This window comes from the organism of the source record quoted next, unplaced genomic scaffold (genome assembly GCF_019419815.1).
Source record: "Pyrus x bretschneideri cultivar Hongxiangsu unplaced genomic scaffold, Pyrus_bretschneideri_v1 Contig70, whole genome shotgun sequence".
Classification (NCBI taxonomy): Eukaryota; Viridiplantae; Streptophyta; class Magnoliopsida; order Rosales; family Rosaceae; genus Pyrus; species Pyrus x bretschneideri.
Window position 1 is genome coordinate 441500 of NW_025999810.1, and position 16351 is coordinate 457850.

The following is a 16351-nucleotide window of genomic DNA, read 5'->3' on the forward strand; positions in this document are numbered from 1 at the left end:
TTTATTAAACCAAACAATTATTATTTTATTTTTTAAAATCGTAAAACAAATTTTGGGGGAATTCAAAATCCATTTTGGGGGGAATTTAAAATTTTCGGAGGGAATTTTGCCGCGATTTTATTTCTATCGGTTAAAACCGACAGTAATGAAACTTTTCTGTCTGTTTTTAATAAAAAAGATGTTTCTGTCGGTTTTAACCGACAATAATGACAATATTCCAAAATAAAACCCCTCCATCTCTTTCCTTGCGCCGGTGCTTCTCCCTTCCCCATTTTCTCTTCTCCTCACTTCCTTCTCCTTCTCGGTTCAATCACCATGGATGAACAAGGCAGAAGCTATCCAAGCCCTTGAGCATAGAGACAAGCAAAGCGATGTAAGTCCTTCCACATGCTTCCACCTATGATTTAATTCATGTTATTCTTCCCCCCCTTCCAACCCCTCACCCACACACACGCATTTGTAAATTTGTTTGAGTTGGGTTTTCATCCATTGTCCATATATGAAAGAACAAGTTAAAGAAATGAGAATTCCCCATCCGTTCAAATGCCCAATCAGTGTGGACTTGTTCAAAGATTCAGTCACTCTCTACACAGGCCAAACCTACGACAAGTCGAGCATCGAAAAATGGCTGTCCTCAGGTAATCTCTCATTAACTGTCACAATGCAAAAGCTTCACGATCCATCCATGGTGCCAAATCATACTCTTCGCCATTCCATCAATCATTGGTCGGAGATGGTCAACCAATTTGATCCTCATTGCTTTGTATTTTCAGGATGAACTGTAAGAAGTGAAGAATATGGTATACCTTATTAGCTCAATCTGGTTTGCAGCTGCAAAATCTGGTTCAAGCATGTTGGGTCATTTCAATCGAACACCATGTGGAAGACCCATAGTTTTTGGAGAAAATGATGATCGAAAGCCTTGACTTCTTGATCGAAAGTCTGTAATCTATGTATGCATCAATTTTCTTGCGCAGTAAAGCAGCATGAAGATGGCTAGTAAAAGTAGGGCAGGTGTCTTCACCTCTGAAACTAATAAACACATCATACTTTTCTTGAAGAGTTGGGGCATCATCATCATCAACAGCAGGAGCAACACCACCACCACCAGAAGAAGAATACGAAGAAGAAAATGTAAAACAGAGTTTACCATAGAAGAATTAGAACCGCTCCAAGGAATACAAGATTAAAAATTAGGACAGACAAGGAGTAGTCACTTTCACTTTCAACGAGAAGGAGAAGGAGAAGGGATAATGCCGTCAAGACCTTTTTATATTTTTTTTATTATTAATCTATTTGCTGTCGATTTTATCCGACAGAGGATAGTCTTATTTATTATTAATATATTTCCTGTCGGTTATAACCGACATAAATGCTGGCGGTTTTGTATATTTTCTGTCGATCTTATCCGACAGAAAATGCTATTATTTATTCTTTATTAATTTATTCTCTATTGGTTATATCCGACACAATTTCTGTCGGTTTTAGAGTATTTTCTGTCCGAAAATTCATTTCCTGACGCTAGCAATTCTATCGCTTATTATATCCGCCACTGCATTCATTTTCTGCCGAATTTTGCTTAAAATCCATCATTAATATACGTTTTTTGTCGGTTTTTGAGCCGCCAGTTATAGATAATTTTGTAGTAACGAGGGCTGCTTGCAATCACGTCCCGACAGTGTGGGGGCCCATCGTTAAGGCCATGCCGGCCACTTCCCCGAGCCCAACGGCTTTTTTCCTCATTCGACGGCCATCATTTAAGGACCGTTGGTTGATCCAACAGTCCAAATTCAAATTTCATTTTTAAAAAAATATGTTATTTTAAAATACATTGAATCCAATGGCTAAGATTGAATATAATCAAATCTAACGGTAAAAAAAACAAGATCTAACGGCCCAAATTTAAATCTAACGGCTAAAATAATTAAAAAAAATTATTTAACTCAAAATTGACCCAAAAATTCTATAAATACCTATGTATTTGTTCAAACATCCACACAAAACTCAATTTTCTCCTACAATTCTTCTAATTTATCTTTCTACTATTTCTTTCCATTTCCAAATTGTTCAACGGTTGGTGAAAGTTAAAAGTTTGGTGTTGAACGGTTGATGAAAGTAGAAAGTTTGGTGTTGAACGGTTGGTGAAAGTTGAAAGATTGGTGAAAGTTGAAGGCTTGCTTTGTGAAAAATTTAGTGATTTTTCAATTTTTATTGGAATTTAAATTTTTTTAGATTAAAATGTTCATAAAATCAATTTACAATAGTCTACATATTTATTTTATTTTTTTAAATAGCCTAAGTTCATTCTTTAATAATTCCGGGCTAAAATATTAGGCCGTAAGGGCTGGAGCAGAAAAGTTGTTTCTGGGCTAAAAGCCAAATTTTTCGGGCTAAAAAATTTGGCTTTTAACCCAAGGGTTGGAGATGTTTTGTCAGATAATAGGTACACGTCGTAGAATTGAAAAAAAAAATATTCTCGTCCTGGACAGGATGGATATTAATACAAAATAACAGAAAACAACTTCCTAGATTACGAAAATGAAGGTCAGTGAGTGCCAGTAATCCTCATATCCACCAGAATACAGCCACTAAGCCCCCCCTGAAAGGGCACAAAATAGAACGTGAATGACAACAAATAAGAGTTTTCTAAAACCGTTTGCTTTTCGAAAAATAGTAACCCCTTATTGTAAAATCCCGTATAGTTTTCAAAATCATACTAAATCATAAGTATGAAAAATCAAGCTACACAACACAATAGTAGTAGTCTCAAGGTACAGGTACATCGCCAATATCTCAATAATAATATGATATGCTCATAAAAAACATACAAGCATACAAGTACATGTAGAAAGTAGCTACATGAATAGACTAGGTACTACATACATGTGAAGTTGGCGCTAAATGCATCACATACGGATTCTAGTTGCTTAGTACAACTAGTACATGCTATCACCTGCAATGAATCCAATGTGAACGTAACGATGCATATGAACATACATGTGAAGCTAGTCCTAACCTTGAACGGTACTGTAAAAACCGTGCAGACACATATAATAACCAGATAAAATATATCTATGGTCATGCCATAGTCGGATTCACAAAGCTCATAAATCCCATTAATAATAATGTATAAACATTTTATATTGCCTAAATAAGTCTCTCCTATATCCTACATGAGAAACCACTATACTAATCATTAACCTAGTCAATACTAAGTAAAATATCAACAAAATGCCTTTGTTTGCTCAATTCGGGGGTTCAAAGTAATTGAAAAATGACTCACGCGCCGCCAGCGCCAGTCGGAGCTGTCAAGTGATGTCACGCCCAGATACGCGCCACACTTGCTGGAGAAGGAATATTATGTTGATTGTGGTCGGAATCTTCCAGATTTGAATCATCCGACGACATAACGGAATATTCGGTTAACGAAATATAGCTTCGTTTTAACGGTAGATTAGGATATTCTGTCGAAGAAGGGACCGTCCATCGGCCGGAATTTCGCTGGATTCTGAGTTGTTTGCTGAAAAATGAGATCAAGAAAGGTAACACTGAAGCTATCAATGTTCATACTGTTTTTCACATATCCATGTTAGGGAGGTATGAACCAGATGTGTCACACGTTACAGACTACGGTCCGATTGAGATTAATGAGTATGTTAGACTTTGGATCGGAGGAGCAAGTATTACGAACAAAGGTTATCTCTCTAGTAAAAGTAGAGTGGCAAGACCACTCAGTCCAAGAGACAAGTTGAGAAAATGGAGATGAAATCAGAGAAAAGTTTCGATAATTGTTTTCACAAGGTGCGTGAGATTCAGAGGACTAAATTTCCTTCAAGAGGGGGAAGAATGTAACACCCTCGTGCTAGTTGTTTTGGTTAGAGGGCTGTGTGTTAGTACAAGTGTTATGTGATTTACAAGTTTAAGTTAGCAACAAGACACCTATTTGAGTCAAGCTGTCAGCTCCCGTTAGAGAGAACCCTCTATGGAAGTAAGCTTCCACCACATGCTTACACGCTCAGATCACTAAAACCTCAGAGGTTAGCTTCAGAGAGGAAACCCAAGCTCAGAAACTCAGTTGCGGACTCCAGACAGGATTGCATGCTCTTCGGGACCTATCTTAACATCATCATCCTTAAAGTAGCTGACTTTACTGACAGACCCGACCTAACGATACTTTGGCCGAGGATATTCGTCAATCTTACGGCTGTACAAACACCACTCGAAGAAGATATATAAAAATAATAATAAAAAGAAGCAGGCAGCAGCATACCAGGCTACAGCCCACCGCGCCACCCGACGGCCCAGGACCACAGTAGTCAGTAACCCAGCGCCCAGTCTCGACAGCCCATTCTTCCTCTCTCCCTCCAGCTGGCCCATAGACCCATTTTTTCAGAAGCCCAACACCTCGAGCCAGGCTTCCCTTCCCTTTCTCTTGGCTCAACAACAGCCCACGTCTTCCAAGCATGTGGCCCACGCCAGCCACCTAAGCCGACTCTCTTCCAGCACCATGGCTCCCAGCCATGTTGTCCCAGACCTCCGCCCCAGTCGAGCCATCCCATAAAGCCAAGCACGGCTTCAGGTAGGAAACAAAAAAAAAGTAACATTTTTATTTTTCTTATCTTCGGTGTGCTTGGAGAAGAAGACAATGACGATCAACGCTTTGCATGGCAAGCAAAGAAGAAAACTAGGGGATGTGATATAGTTTCCTCTAGGTTTTTTCACTTTCTTATGGGAGAATAATTGTTCTCTGAGTTTATTTAATCATCTACTTAAGCTAGGATTAAATAAGTCCTAAAGGCAGCTAGTTTCCCTCACCATAAGACTTTATCTTTAATTCAAAGCCCAAAATTTAAAGCAAATCACGATATAATTCTCTGCTAGCGTACTCAACTTGAGATTCCTACACCTCCTGCCCTTTGCTGCATGGAGCACAGCAGGTGTGAGGCATTCGTAGAGCCAAAAATAATTCCAAAAATCCTAAAGCTGACACATGAACTTATCCCAACGAAAGACAAGAATGCCCTTATTAAATTGGCAAGGCCCACATTTAATCCACACACTGTTTAACATTCTTGAAGGCTTGACCAGCTAACTACAATCTCATCAAACTCTCCTGCCATGGGAGAAAAGTCAAAGGTATTAAAGATAGGATTAACTACTAAGTCTTATCTTTATACTCTCCTAATTGAAGGTCAACTCTATCAAGTAAGGAATCATAATCAAATCCAATCAGGGATTCCACAGAATAATTCTAAGATATTATTTATTAAATAATATATTGGAATAATTTTTTCCCCATCCATCCTACATATGATAACTTATTAGCCAATCGGATGTCGACACATGTCAAGGCAAAACCCTACACATGTGGCCAGCCCTATCTCTATAAATCCCCCATTCTCCTCCAAATTCTAGTAAGTTTTTGTTACGCAATTAAGCCCTAAATTCTATTTTTAGAAAAACTAACTAGACATCAAAGATTTATTGGCCAAGCCCTAAAAAAAATGTCAACGGCAATGTATGTAAGAAATTTCATTATCTTTGTTTTCTCGATCAATATTTGTTCAAAGTAAGAATCTCACATTTTTCAATGTAGAATTACACTCTCAACAATATTAATTCACGATAATTAACATTGTTTCCTCGATCGATATTAATTCATGTTAATATGTTAACTTAAATGCCGACTGGTAAGAAATTTCACTATCTTCCCCAATAAAATTTATTACCAAACTAAAATTTAGCGTAGACAAAAAATTATCGTTGGTACAATTATGGTTTGCCTTCTTGTTCTGGGATAGTCCATCTTGCCCATTGCTTTTAATGTACCATGTTGTATTCTTTTTACTATTTCATTATCTAGGGATTCAAACTTAAAACCTCTTCCCAACATTATTGATTATCTAGGGATTCAATTTTATACATATAGGATCTGATTTTCTCAACAAGTCGCGTTTTCCTTTTGGTCGAATAGAAGTGTTTTTTCAAGCTTTCACCAAAAACAAGTAGGGGCAAAACAATAACCATTCAGTTGCATAAATATGGCAAATCGTGAGTCTTCATCAAATGAAGATAAGCCTTTTTTTTTTTTTTTTTTCCTATCAACAAAAGTAACGCCTTGCCGTAAATTCTCAGTATATTTGTATTCCGAATGAGCAAACTGCAGTACAACAAAAATCTTGCAACGGCCACAGAAAACGCTTATAATCCAAGCCGACAGACTGGGTTTCTCTTGATGACACCAAGATCGACCTGGAAAATAAGAGAACCAGGTGAAACCCAATTCAGATGAATGAAAATTTTACGAAAAAGATTGAAGATAAGGATGTCAGTCTTACCTTGTGTCCGATAAAATCTCTGATGTTATCAATCCCATAGAGAATCATCGTCGGTCTGGTGCCAAATTAAGATCCACATAAGAAAGCAATTATAGTTTAGAGTATTTTTCTAGCAAGAGTTCCCCACCCGCCAATTGGATTTCTCCAAAGCATAGTTAAAGAGTGCTCTTCATCAAATCTTCACTCTTTACTTTTAAAAAAGACACCAAGGAAAACAGTATCGACAAAATAATTTGTTCTTACCTTTCGAGAGAGAGGCCCCATGCAATAACACGAACATCTTCCGGGAGTCCCATAGGAAGCAGCATTTCAGGTCTAAACATGCCTGAATTTCCAATTTCTACCCATTTCCCCAAGCCTTCATGATAACTATTTGAGCAAAAAGGAAATTGTTTATCAGCTTTCAACTACACACACGAAAGAGCATTTTCACCTTATTGAGAATAAACTTACACCTGAAATCTCCATGCTAGGCTCAGTATATGGATTATAAGCTGGCTTGAATCGCAGTTTCGACATGCCTAAGAGTAAAAATAGAAACCAATAAGTTAACCATTATAGTAACCCAATATCCAAAATCACAAGCACAAAAACCAAGACAGCAGCAAAATGCCAGCCAATATCTTACCCAGACGTGAGAAGAATTCTTTGAGTACTCCTAACAAGTCACCAAGAGCAAGCCCTCGATCACATACCAAACCTAAAACCAGAAGCAGAAATTCAGAGAGGCGACTGATTTACACAGACCACCTTAACCTAGTTTCAATTACATCCATAGCCGACCAACACCAGTGCACGACGGATTTACAAAACTCCAAGTTATACTGAATGTTACTCCCTTCACTCTCGTAGTTAGGGTGTTAAAGAACATCTGCTACCTTCGACATATATAAATAAACTGAACACTACCTTCTATCTGGTGGAACTCCTGCAAGATGTGTTCGATCTACTGCTTCATTTCTGAACACACGATCAATAGAGTAGTACTTTTTGGGCACAAATGGTTTCTGTGACAATGCAAAAGAAAGAAAAACAATTACAACTTCAGGACTGCTCATGTGTGATTGTGTCAGCTTAAGCAGGGACATGAAAAATGGCAAAACCAAAGGTGAAGCCTATATAAAAGACCTACAACTGCAAAAGGTAGATAGAAAATACGTCAAATAATTACTTAACAAATAGTTAGAAATACCTTTTGGGGAAAAACGGAAGAAAATTCTTTGAAAACCTTTAAGAGCTGTATGCATGCTAATTAGACCTCGATAAGATTTCAATTTTTAAATGTGTATAAATACGAGTTGGTAGCATGTAAAATATGATAATACTTCAAGACTGAATAATTTTTGGTTTACATTAAAAGAATCATACTGCAAGAAAATACCAACACCAAAAAGGCATTGTAAGCAAATTAAACTTCACACCAACTAAGCATTTATTGAATACAAAGACTACAGATTGTGCCATTAAAAAGGAAAGGCGGAAGAAGGGGAAAATAAAGGAAAGAAGTTTCATAGTTTAGAGTTAGCTTCAAACATAAAAAGAAATTAGTAATCAATTGAAAGACATGAAGAGCATAAAGACAGTTAAAGATTCAAAAAATGAACACGACCTGAGCTAGTGCGTACAGCATCCTGGAGGAAACAGCGGTTGTGTGAGTTCGTAGAAGATTTTTGTCTGCTTCCTCTCTTTTCCAATCATATCCATATCTGCCAGAAAGAAAACAGAAACATGTAGTTATATCAAATATTGAAAGATTAAAACATTAAAGGAAGTTTAAATGCCATACCCTCGGGATTGATAACCACCAGACTCATGAATCTGCTTCACCCGCTCAACGTAATCTTCAGGCAGCTCATTGGTGGTTGAAGGAACTAAAATAAAAACCCAGACAAGTATTAGTTGGAATAAAGATACAGAAGCATGCAGGATAAAGCAAAAACGTCAAAGACACCTTGTACGAAAAATTTATCATGCGAATCACGGGCAGGGTGTTGTTGTGGCTGGAAAAGTGCATCAAAGTTCCAGATGCTGTAAGTAAAGCAGAAACAAAAAATTTCAGTATTTCACCATTGGTTATCATCAATACTGAAAGCTGTAAGCACTGAAATCCCACAGAAACAATACCAATGAGAGTATTTCAATAAGAAATAATACTCTACCAATAAAATGAAGAGAGAGAGAGAGAGTTTTCACATTAAAGTTATTACTCAAAGCGCTTTCCATCTAGTGAAAAACATTCGCTCAAATATCTACTTTATGGGAGGTTTTTGAAACCAATAGTTCAACAGAACCTGTAACTATCACTAAAATTTATTGTCACTCCAGCTAGATAACAGAAATACCAGTGAGGAATGCAAAATAATCTGTGAATACTCATGCATTTTTTTTCTTCCAGGACCAGAAATTAGCTTGAATTTGTTCATCAAAATCTTAGCATATCTTCGTCGGGAACAAATAACCTGAATAGATTTACTTTTTTTTGTTAGAATGGTACTCAAATTATTCCCATCCATAAAATGACATCTAGATTCTACAATTCCCTGTAGATGTTTTAGCAATATGGTTACTTGTCATCGACTAGACTGGGCTAGAAGTAGTAGTCCTATCATAACCTACAACTGACATTGGAACTATTAAAAGTACGAAAAGTTGGTAAAAGTAAGAAGGGAGGCTACCTGCTCTCGACATAATTGTTTGTTGGCATCTCCTCAAACCTGCAGTAAGTACAAAAACCCCATACGTAAAGATCAGACTTATAAATAGGGAGGTGTACATGTATATGAGAGAGAGCACGTTATCAGCAAATATTAGACAAGAAACAGGTCTTACCCCATCTGCCTGAAAATACCCTTCAACTGATGTCGTACCTGAAAATTGGGAAATTCAGTTAGCAATGCTAACAGCTAATTTATACAAAACAGCTTCAAACTAAAACTTTTACTCATACCATAGCACAAATTGAGCACCCGCAGACTTTGGCGGTATCATTTGAAAGTCTGCTAAAGCCTAAAACAAACAATACCATATCCTTTTGCATCACTGATACTACTAAAATGCCAGCTTGCAGTAAACTTCTCTAAACTACCTGTAAGATGTTATTATCTTGACTAGTTATTATCTGCTCTAAACTACCAAAGTCAAGGGATGTGTTTTTATCTCCTTATTTTCTATTTCCACATTTTTTTAAAACCTTGTAAACAAGAAATTAGCTGCTGAGGACTTACACAACATAATGGTTTTATAATACTCAAAAAACTACTTTAAAAATATACAATGGAAATCTGTTCTTACCTTGAGCAGCGGATGAAGATGACCACTTTCAATAGGCAGACCTTTAGCGCTGAAGTTATACTCTTTGAACTCTAGTTCCTTCCAATCACCCCTAATTACAGAAATAATCATTTAAATCTATCAGCAAGATAAACTGCATATAACAGCATTCATTAATGGGTGCATCACATAATCCAACAAAAAAAAGAGAAAGAAAAAAAAATAAGGAAGGTTATTTATGTAAAGTCAGTATAACATCCAGGGACATATAAAGAGTTAACAAATGCTATTGTAATGCCAATGGTATTAAATTATTAATTAAAATATGCACTAGATTTGAAGGCTCTGGATTGAGAGAGAGTAGGATCTTAGAAGAAGGTGCTGGATTTGAAATCTTTGGGGAAGAGTTCAGTTTTTGTTTGCTGTGGGTATCTGTTTCCACAGAGTTTAGGAAATTTCGCTGTCCTATTTTCGCTAGATTGGAAGGCAGTTATTTTGTAGTTAGTCTTGTATCTTTTTTGTTTTTTTCCTGAGCTGTTGTTGTGTTTGGTTTGCTCAGGTTGGTCTTCCTCTTTGTATACTTTTTCCTAGTTTTGAACACAATCGTCTCCTTTTCAAAATAAAAAAATAAATAAATCAAAACGCATGCACTATATAGCAAATACAAAAGATTGCTCATTCAGTTAAAGCAATATGACTGAAATGCTGAGCAACCAAAGGCCCACAATCATAATATAACTAACAATAAAAGCCAGAAATTTAATCTGACCAAAGAAAAAATGGTCGACAGAAACAGTTCTCATTAGATGAACTGACAATCAAACTTGTGATTAAGAAAAGGGGGTATTATCTGGGACATTCTACCGAGCACAGGTAGGTTGCAACACAAGTTACACATCTTGTTCTTTTGCAAGTGTGAATACTATTGACATATGTACTTGATCTAAATTCCATTATCTAACACATCAGTTTTTGTTTTTTTTCTCACAATAGCCTATAGACGGCATGCCATTAGGTCTCAGAAAAGAAAGAACATAACACTAGTTTTCAAGCTATTAACCTCAAATACTCTGGATCCCCACGTCTACCAAAACATGACTGGTACATTGGAATATGTACATACATTTCAAATACCATTGGAAAAATAAATTTCTAGTTTGAATATGCCTGGGATACAAGAGGACGTTCCCCTTTCTTTGACAAGGATACTTCTGATGTAAAACCGCACCCCCGATTTTTTAAAAATTGTTTTGGGTCTTAATGTGTGTGCCCATGGGGCTCACGTGTTTTAGTTTTGTCCCTCAGGGCCCAAGTCTTTCTCTCCTCCTCTCCCTCACTTTTCTCTCTTCTCTCATCTTCCCCATGCTCCCTCTCTCTTCCCCAAGCTCCCATACACACACACTCATGCACACTCACAGAACACAGCGACCTCACACTTCCCCACATCCTCTGCAAGTCCCATGAACCTAGGATCGATGGAGGAATCCCTCCCCCAAGCTCCTCTCTTTCCTGTCACTGTGCAACCTTCCCCGACGTGTTCCACCGTCTACGGCCAAGGGTAAGACTCTAAAACCTTGTGGGGTGTGTTTTAAGGTTAGTTAGGGTAGGGTTGATGTTTGTGTACACTGGTTGGACGCAGAACAACTCGGGGAGGTGTTTTCCCAGTTTTACCGACGAGTCCAACAGCTTTCGAGCCAATTTTTTGCCAAACCACGGCGAGTTAGCTGGTGCGCAAGGTATCAATCTCTTCGTCTCGTTGAGTACTACAACTTTCCTTTTTGTTTCACCCAATGTCGTTAAGTATTGAAGAAGTTATATTCATTTGAATCTTACCCAATTGTTGGCAACCTCCATGACTTTCGAGGCGTTTTCCGGCCAAACCACGACGAGTTAGACGTCGTGCGAGGTACCATTCTCTTCGTCTCGTCAAGAACTATGATTTTCGTTTTTGAATCACTCGATTTCGTTGAGTATTTGACAAAGTTATGAACGTTTAAAGTTTGTCCAATTTTCCGACCAAAATTCGACCTTCTTCTTCATGGAGTCCGACGACCCACAATTTAAACGGGTCAAACCCGACCCAAAATCAGAAACCCAGCCCAAACCTTGGGCCTTTGTGACCCAAGCCCAAATTAGTATCAAGCCCAAACCCAAGTTATAACCAAACCCTTTAGAGCCTAACCCAAAACCCTTTTCAAATTAGGCCTTTGGGCCTAGGACCCTTCTGCCCAAACCCAAGGAGGACCGGCCCAACCCATTTCAGACCCAATGGAATAGGGAATATTCCGTTAGGGAATATTCTCTTGAATATTCTTGTGTTGACTTTTTAGAATTTTACCCAGGACCTAGGTAATTCGACGTCCTAATCCATTTTTGACGTCTGTTTTTCCAAATTCAATCATTTTAATATAGTTATTAATTGGACCCTTTATGTGCTTAGGTGCATATATTGTGGCGATTCCATCCTCATTAGTCTGTGCAACTTTTCGACGGCGAAGCACTATAAGTGGACCCCTTCTAAAATGCATGTTTTAATATTAGAAATGCATACATGAAAAGCATGATTTACTGAATACATTTTGTGAATGTTTTATGAGAAATTGATTATCATGCTATATTGAGCTTATTTTGGAGTACCATATTTTCTATCGAACCCATGTTCTTGCAAGGGTATCTGATGGATGACGATAAACTATTTAGAACATGTTTTCACACACTTCTTTATAGTATAGATGATGGATGACTTTATACTATGAAGATGATTTTGAGATATATGTACCTATGTTTGGAAAACCTATATTCAAATGTTTTATGCATATCTAGTGGTCACTGTTCTGCCTCCGGACAATGATATTATATTGGCCTTTGGGTCAGGTGATGTAGGGGCCTTCGGGTCAATTGTAGATTTATACATTAGGCCTTCGGGTCGAGTGATGTGGGGGCCTTTAGGTCGATTATATTACCACAAGTTAGCACACTATATACAATATACATTTTATGAAAGGTTTTATGGCATGCTAAGGTTTTTAGAAAACCTACCACATATTATGCTAGTAGTTTTCATAGAACTTTGGGAGTTAGTATGTTGATAATTGTTTTATTATATATATATATATATATATATATATATATATATCAACTTGGTTCACTCACGTTTGTTTTGTGCCTCCTCAGGATTTAGATTCGAGGCGTATGATCCCGATGTCAAGGCACTTCCGTATTAGCATTTTCGAGTCCTCTCGGTGTAGGACCCATTCCTTGTTCATTCAATTTTTATATTAATTCTTTTAGTGTTCTAGATTAGATGTATGCTCTGAACACGTTCCTTAAATGCATATTCATTACATTTAAATTTATAAGTCTTATTTATTTCTTGTTCTCAGCATTTGCATTCAATAAATGACTTTCGTCACCCTCAGGTGTTGGCCAACACATGCCTATCCTGGTGTTCGGGGAATATCAGGATTGGGGCGTGTGATCTGAGGTATGTTTATGACTTTGGTGATTCCAAGTTAACTATGCTTTAGAGAACTTTAGTACTATTGTTGCCAAAAATTCTGCTGATCAAGATTTATACTCATAGCAATTAGCAAGCACATATGTACCTTTGAAGATTCTTTCGAGTCAAATCTGTAGCTACTTTCTTTCTCTTTGGAGCATAATTGGGGCCCTTTTTCACTGAGTAGCCTTCCATGTTCTATAGCACGAGAGAACAGAAAAAATAAATTATCTTCTGTAGTTAAAGAAATTTTATTGGTACCCCCTCAGCCTCAAAAGAAAACAATGGAACTATACAAGCAAAGGGTATGAAAATTATATGATGCTTACTGTGGAACAATAAGCTTTCTTGCTTTGAGAGCCTTAATTTCATCTTGGTTGATGGCCTGCAATCACATATAATGAAAAGAAAACCCAAATAAGTTGCCAGTGAAGATATATAAGAAGAAAAGATACAAGGGTACCTAAGGATAGCAAATGTGCATCAAATAAGAGGAATGTGGTATTGAAAAATAAAAATAAAAACAATCTCATTTCATTTCATTTCATGCATGATAATGTATAAACAGAGTGCCCACAGCTCATTTAAAGTACGAACAGGCCCCAGGCCACTTGAATGTTTCATAAGGTAGCCGTTTTCTAGTATGTTAAACCTGATGTGTTTTGATCAGGCCCCAGCCCATCATAAAAGATGAACACAGACACGCATACCCTAACCTATGTACACATCACTGAAGCCTGAAGCTGAACGTATATCCCAAACATTCTACATATGTGCATGTGTGTATCTAGTTGCATGCAATGTGAGATTATTGGTGTTGAAAAAAAATTATCCACCTGCCCGTCTTGTGTCTGTAGAAGCAAATTTTTTACTTCATCCTCCACATGTTAGATCTGCAGAACGTACAAGAAGATAATTATGATGAGTATGTATGTAAGTAATAGGCATCATGCACACATAACTGAGGCAAAACTTGGTTATAGTAGCATCAGATATTTGGACAACATTTGCAGGAGTCCAATGCAGGCCTAATTCCAAGTATGTGATTTGGCAATGTACAAAAAATTTTGAGCAAGACAGAAAAAGGTGCAACTTTGCAAGAATAGATAACACAACTAAATTTGATAACAAAATGTCCATTGCATAACACAACGCTAGGACCCCATGGAGACACTCACTTAGAGTTCCAAACTAACGAGAACTGCTCCAAGTACAGCTAGAACCATAAAAAAGAAAAAGGACAAAGATACACACAATAGGATGAAGCTTCTGAAAATTCATAAACAACGCATACACAAAGATAAAAATTGCAAATGAATGTTTAAAACACCAATGAACCGCATAATTAAACAGACAATAAAATCAGAGTCCATTTGACACAAAATATTAAATTTTGAAAAGACTTAAACATTGAGAAGCGATCGACACTGAACAATGAGGGGAAGGACTAAAACACATTTAAAAAAATGTCCTTTGGTTGGATGACAACATGAAGGACTCCTGATTCAAGAGAGTGTTCAAAGTGAAAGCTGAAACTACAATCCTAATTCGTGATCCTTGCTTAAGTAAACTATAGACCAGGATTAGTAACTAGTTTTACACGATAATTATGAGGTCTAAGTGAAATTTTCATTTGAAATCGCTTCAAAACGTACCCCTGCATCAAACTTTAAATCAAATAACCACAAGTTTCAGGCTCGCAAACCAGGAGGAATTCAAAATGTATGTACAATTGCAAACAAGAAATATGCATGAGAGAAAATTGTAACATACTAACAGTATCCTTGGTTTCATTGTGACGCCAAAATAAATCAACAAAAGAGCCTACTTATTTAGATAAAATTGTAACATAACAGTATCCTTGGTTTCATTGTAACATAATATCATGAACAAGGTTTTACCTTTCGGGTTACTAGTTGCTTGCCCATCTCCACCCATTTTCTCTTTGCAGCCTGGGCACTTCCAATTTTGAAAACTGATGGATCTAGCTTTTTCTGAATAAAACATCAGTTTCAACTATCAACGCCACGGGAGATAAAAAAACAAAAATCTATCGCAAACACACATTGAATAAAACCAATGGATAATGCATCAAATCAGAATTTCCAAATAAAGGTGAGCCATAGGAAAGAATCACACCTACAATTCTTCTTTGGGGATACCCTCTGGTGGTATGGCCAGGAACAGCTACACTTCCGGTGACCCGGTAGCAGTGTATGCCCTTCCTTCATCAGTAAGCATCCACATCTCTCTTTTGATGTCCTGCAGATTAACAATTGTCGAAAGGTATTCAACAGACTAACTCACCAAGGCCACCATTTTACATCTATAATTCAGAATTAGTAGTTTTAATTTCAATTAAGTTACAAAAAAAACAAGAATTTAAACCTTTCAAACATTCCGCGAATGCGGGATTTTTCTTGTGTGTATTTACTTATCAGTTTTGGGCAAAAACATATTCACGCATGAGTAACTTGTAACAATCTATAGTCTACTGAATGACAGATTATGATAAAGAAAGGAAAAAAGGGGCAAAACTGAGAACCTGTGCGACAACGTATCTGAAACCATGGAGGCTCTTGATAACGTTGACAACCTCGTTGTGATCGAGCACACGTTCAGCTGCAAACTGACCGGAATCTGATATTTCATCCTTTGACTCCAGGTATCCTAGAATTGGCTTCTCCGCCATCGCTCTCTTTCTCTCTCTCTCTCTCTCTCTCTCTCTCTCTCTCTCTCTCCCTCTCTCGCTCTCTCGCTCTCTCTTTCTTCAATTGAGCAAGTGTTGTTGCTATAGTTAGAAGCCGGCGGGCGTTAGCTGTCGAAGCAAATGAGTCGAGGGAAGAGAACTTCAAGAAAGTGAAAGAGTCGAGGGAGGAAAAACTTCAAGAAAGTGAAAGATGAAGACGAAGGCTGGCCTGTGGGCTTAGGGTTTTATTTTTATTTCCTATATTTGGCGGACGGGATTCTCTCGCTCCATTTTTCCCTCCCCCCTTCCTCGCCTCTCGCAATTTTTTTTATTCTCTCTAGAAAGATGAAATCTTGAGCGTGAAACAGAAAGGCAAAAAAAAATAAAGAGGAATACAATCCTTGACCATTTCAGTTGTTTGGAAAGTATTTTTAAAATAATTGATAATGTTTTAAGCATGATTATGTAAATCTTATATTAGATTTAATTCTAGTTATTATTCCATATATGGACTTATATTCCTTGGGGATGAAGGATTTCTTCTCTTCTTTTACT

The 16351-nt window shown here is 37.3% G+C and overlaps 1 pseudogene; it reads right to left on the reverse strand.

The window, feature by feature from the left end:
* Positions 1-5960: 5960 nt before the first annotated feature.
* LOC103934771 lies at positions 5961-15799 on the reverse strand (annotated as a pseudogene).
* Between the last annotated feature and the right edge of the window lie 552 nt (positions 15800-16351).